Raw genomic sequence first — 6,168 nt, forward strand, 5'->3', positions numbered from 1 at the left:
TCGACTATCTCTGTCTTGATGTTGAAGACCTTCAGCCACAAGCCGAAGTGTGGCTGGACCTGCAGAAAGGCCTCGTAGATGACAGTGAAGGCCGAGATGTGAAGAAAGGAGTTCGGGGCCAGATCGTGAAAATCTAGCCCATAAAAGAACATCAACCCCCTGATGAAGGGGTGGAGTGGGAATCCCAGTCCCCAGAGGAAGTGGGGGACGAACACCACCCTCTCGCCTAGTTGGGGCATGGGGACAACATGTACCTCTTCCGGAGCCTGATGAGCGACGTCGGACGGAAGGTAGTCGGCGCGCTTCAGATCCTCAATGTCTTCGTTGGTGAAGATGGAGGCCTCCCACTTGCCCTCCGCACCAGATCCGGCCATGGCCGAATTGGGGGAGTGGCTAGGAGGGGGTTCTTGAGGAAGGGTGGATCGGGGCGATGGAGCTCTGTAGATTGGGAAAGCAATGGCGAAAGGATGGAGAAAGCGTGCCGAGAAAACATGGTAGTTTTCCTTTTATAAGCCATTGTAATACCAAGAGTCCCTTTACCGCATCACAGGCCTCGCCGCTTCCCAAAATAATCATGATATTATGCGCGAGCGGGATAACCAAAATCATTGATCATATCCCTTAAAAACGGAGCACGATCTCCATATTGATGGAACGCGCCAATAGAGGAACTGCCTCAAACCGTGAATCAAGCTCTCGCAATAGTTCATTGTTTGTGACCGTTGTGGCCTTTTGCCAAAAGTTGTCAGGCAAGGTCACTATTCAAACTTGGGTGGTCGGCCTTCGAGGCTAAGTAACATTTACAATTTAGGCTCCCGACATAATTTGGATAACACATAGCCAAACTTGGCTAAAGGGGACAACTCCGGACATAGAAAGGGAGAAGAACTTGGCCAGCAAGCCGGAGATTTCGGACGCGTGAAGACTCAAGGAATTATGGGACACCATCATTGGAGTCTAGTTCGGGGGCTACTAAGGGAGTCCTGGATTAACGGTTCCTTGGGCTACATGCCTGTATTCTATGGGCCGGACTGGTGGGGCGCTCTACAACCACTTAAAGGCCGAGTTATAAGGCGACTCCGTATCCAGACAAGAAACCTTCGGAGCCTTGGCGTGTCCTCCAAGTCAAGATGAGAGAATAGACATGTTTATTCCTTCATCATAGCCGACCATATGTAACCCTAGTACCCCGGGTGTCTATATAAACCAGAGGGTTTAGTCTGTAGAGGCTAAGAGAACAACCATCATCCTATTCACATGGGGTTCAGTTTAGCTGATCTCGCAGTAGATCGACTCTGTAATCATCCTATACACTTCAATATAATCAAGTATGACGTAGGGTTTTACCTCTTCGAGAGGGCCCGAACCTGGGTAAACATCATCTCCTTAGTCCCTTGTTACCCATTGATCCAAGATCCACAGCTCGGGACCCCCTACCCGAGATCCGCTACTTTTGACACCGACAGTAATGACCTCTTCCACACACTAGTGGCCCTGCGGCTGCCCACCATCGCACCGAAGAACGTCCACCATGAGGTCACGCTCGTCGCGCAGTGCCTTGCACAGCAAGACAACATCAATGTAATCACCCCTATGAGAAAATCGTCCATGAGGACCACTACATGGCAAAGGGCGACAGTAGGACGATAGCCTTCCTCTATCGCAGAATAGCCTTGAACAATATTGTTCAGAAGCACGTTGATCTCGCCGCCAATGTTGCTACTCCTCACCCGGTTGTCAGTTGCCTAGCGAACTAAGGCAAAAAGGAAACCATTGATGGATGCATATGCATCCTTATTCTGCCCCTATAATTACCGTTGCATCATGTCATCATCGTAATTTTATGGTATGAATGATCGGCTTTGCCCTAAAGAGTTGCTGCTGGCCTATTGTAACTTTGAGCGTATAATGTATGTTCGGCACAAATTCCCGTTAATGAATATAATGAGGTGGCCCGTACGCGCCCTCAGCCAACGCATCATGCACCTGAAGGTAATTTGGCATCCATTTCTAGATTTATCTTTTCCCTTTCCCGAAGCAATGCATTACCCATAACCCCTACTTTTGAGTTCCTCGCACTAACGTGGAGGATGGACCAACCCGGGCCACACTCCCTCGAGCCGGCACAACACCACTGCAACCACTAGCCGGATAGGCAGGAAGACACCAAACCAACCATAGAGAAACAACCAAAAACTAAGGCCGCGTTCGGACTCCCTCCCCTCCGCGGCTCCGCGCCGGAGCGGAGTGGCTTGCTAGGTATAATACACAGAGCTGCTAAAAAGGCGCTCCGCCGGCTCCGCTCCGCGGAGAGCGGCCGAACAGGCCCTAATAGACCAACTGCTAATAATCCCACAAAATCATACGACAACCTTACAACATGACCAGAACTCCACATGGCAAACCGACCTGACCAGCTCTTGCAATGTCTAAAACACGGGTAGATATTCCAAAGCATGCCAGCCGACCAGATCCATCGACATCCAAAAGCAGCAACAGTAGCCATGAATACAATTTGAAAAAAAAAATGAAACTCCATGGGCACTAGCACCCACGGTTTTATTGATATAGAAGAAGCATCCCTCATGAGAATTCCAGAAATTCGTCCCCGACGTGGATCGAACTCTGGTCGTTAGGTTTACAATCATGCGCCCCCAACCACTGGGCTATGCCCACGTCCTCACCATGAATACAATTTGAAAGAAAAAAGGGGGAAATGTAAGAAGAATGAGAGCAAGCCTTTACGAAAGAATATGTAGGCCAGACATTGGAAGAAAACAGTGGCCGATCAGGGCCAGGGATGGCAAGAGGTCGGGTACGCAAAGCCCCTCCTCATGCAAATGAGATCAACCGGCCAATGCTTGCTCCTGGGCTGACTCAATTTGCGGAAGCGCTACCTGAGTATCCTCACATGTCATTTTTCTTTTTTCTTTTCTTTTTTGTCTTCCGTCGATTACTGTGGATTTCTTTCATTTTATGTCCATTTACCTTTTCTTTTTATCCTTCATTTACCTTTTCAAAGTCATGATCTCCGCAAACATTTTTTTAAGATTTGAAAAAATACACAATTTTTTTTAAAATTCAATATTTTGATAAATTCATGGTAATTTTGTAAATTCCCGATCATTTTTCTAAATTTCTGTACATTTTGTAGATTCATATATTTCTCTTAAATTCATGAATATTATTTAAAATTTATGAACAATTTATACACTCAAGAATTTTTAAGTCTTACAATAATTTATTTTTTAATGGTTACAATGTCATAATCGTTATTTCAGACAAAACCAAGTAAGAAACCCAATAAAAAATTTAGCAACGAAAGCTAGGCTTTATCCATTGATAACAATGTTTACAGGAAAAAGCAATGGGTCACTATGAGTGCCCAACCACACATGTCGCCCTCGAAGAAGGGTAACACTTGACCTAGCTAATCTATGAGCTTCAAAATTGGAAACTAGAGGTTCAAAAGTATAGATACATAAATTGAAAGCTTTAACGGTTTCTAAGATTTCTCTAATGATGCTTCCATAGTTCCCTCCAACGCTTTGCTGAATATGATTTACAACATGTTGGCAATCAGACGTGATTTGAAGATGTTACATGTTTAAGTATTACGCTAAAGATAAAGCCTCCCTACATGCAAGGGCTTTGAGCAATGCAGGATTCGTCTGGCCATGAATGACAAGAACCGACGCCCCTAAGTACGATCCATCTCTACCCCGACAAAATATTGTCGCGGCTCCCACATGATTCTCCTATGAAATTGTCGCGTCCACATTTATCTTGATGTATTCCTCGGCTGGTGGAATCTACCATCGTTGTTCTTGATTGCGTGTAGACCTGGCCACAATGGTTGGCTCCGTTGGGACTGACAACTGCTCCAACTCTGAGATGAACCATACGAAAAATCTATGAGTATCATATGGGGTTTGATGCTCCCCTTCATGTATCAGTTTCTGTTTTTGAGTACCAGGTTGCCGAAAGTGTAAATGACATAGTAGTGAGATCGGCATGACTTAGTACGCCCATCATTTTGAACAACCAACTTCTAGCATCTCTTTCGATCGTTTCACTCATATGCCCCAACAAGTCATGATCAACTAAAGTCCACACACAACGTGCCCTAGTACACTCAACAAGACCGTGTTTCCATGAGTCTAGGGCTCCACATGCAAAACAGTGATAGTAGATAGACATTTTCCTATCCTTTCTAACATTCTCCATCGGTAATGAGTTCTTCGATAATCTCCACAAGAGCACTTTTATCTTTGCCGGGATCGATACTTTCCAGAGAGTGGCCCGGGACTTCTCATTTTGGGCGTTACTAGAGGACCATGCTCGCTCTTCAATGCAGTCCTCCCGACGTGCCTTGATAGCCACCATCATCTTATAAGCTGGCCGAATAGAAAAGAATACCGTTTTTCTCAAAATTCCAAGACCAGAAATCATCAATATTCCGGGTGCAGATTGAAATTTGCAAGATAGTTGAAGCATCATACGACAAGAACACTTGTTGAATTAGTTGTGCATTCCAGCTTCCATTGCCTTAGTCCATGAGTTCCGACAACAGCTGTCGGGGTTGTGGAATTAAAGATACTATTGGTATCATGTTCTCTGGCCTCGGGATCCAATTAACATCCCATATATTCGTGGTCCGTCCTTGATAGAGGCAAAGGTGTCCCGCCTTTCGATGAGAAGGTGATTATCATTTCGGAAGAGTGGACTTTGACGATCTGACTATGAAAGTGCGAGGACGTCGCACCTTAGCAATCGCTAAACCAACTCCGAGAGGTTATTGACCACGCCGGAGCACGATCAACCTGACCATGAAGGTCTATTTCCTGCAAGCAAACGAAGAACAAGCAAGAAACTAAGATTGCAATCTGGATATTGCGAATATAAGATGAAAGTTTTATTTATCAAGGTGAGGTTCTGTGACGTCTTGGTCTGGTCGTCGAACACAAACGAAGTACGCGAAGTTGCAGCTATGGCGAACTTTTAATCTAAACAAAACCCAAAGTCTAAAACGTCGCCCTAAGGGTTGTATATATGGAGGAGTAGGGGGGCTTTCGTGCCCCCTTGTAGGAGGGGTCCGAAACCAAACCTAACTTTGTTTCCTCACACATACGAACTTTAAAAACAGCCTAGGAAGTTGTATTTCAAAATTACATGGGTCTGGCCCAAAAATAAGGTGGCGCAGCGCCTAAAATAAGCTATGGGCGAAATTATGAAGGGGCATCTTGTATATTTCATCCATGTCCTTGTAGGTCATCACAGAGGCTTCAAAGTGCTCAAATATGCACTAGAAACGCCATTCCGGATCCTTTCACGCACGCCTTCATCTCCATGCTTGATCCTGCTCCAGTGTTCATCCCTCTTGTCCATGCTAGGCCCTTCATTAGTAATCAACACAAATGCATCCAATTTAGGCAGCATCATATTCTGGTGAACATTAGAATTGTCACTAAGAAACGAAGTACCTGGTAATTCAATTGACGTGCGCGAGCTCTAGTAATTGGCTAGTATGTATAGCAGCAGGGGTTGTGGGTGTAACAATGGTATTGATGTTCTCATCATCCCTATTCCAATCCGCCTGATCGGACCCACCTTCAAAGTGTCAGGGCTTTCTATCATAGATCTCCAGATCTAAGAAGCATGGAGAATCACCGCGCCGAAGTGGACCGGCCCATGAGCAAGCGCTATGCATGATTGCTAGATTATTGGTAGAAGCAAGTGAAGCAACGATGAATAGGGCTTCCTTGCAAAGTACTCCCTTCGTTCCAAAATACTCCCTCCATCCGAAAATACTTGTCCTAAAAATGGATAAGATGGATGTATCTATAACTAAAATATGGCTAGATACAACCATTTCTAGGACAAGTATTTCCGGACGGAGGGGGTAATTCAAATTCTATGGTTGCCCTAAATATTTTTGTAGTTTTAGTAATTCTATAGGAAAGTATATAAAGACCTACAATATCAATCAAGTATATATAGTTTAAGATTATACTCTCATAATGAATCATTTTTAGGGGAATATCTCATAATGAATCTAATGAGGCAATTTTGGGGTTGTATATGTTGATATTTTTATACATAGACGGATTCTCATAGTTAAATTAAAAAATATAAACCTAAAACTTGAATTCTATGGTTGCCTAAATA

Source organism: Triticum aestivum, chromosome 7B (genome assembly GCF_018294505.1).
Source record: "Triticum aestivum cultivar Chinese Spring chromosome 7B, IWGSC CS RefSeq v2.1, whole genome shotgun sequence".
In the NCBI taxonomy this organism is placed as follows: Eukaryota; Viridiplantae; Streptophyta; class Magnoliopsida; order Poales; family Poaceae; genus Triticum; species Triticum aestivum.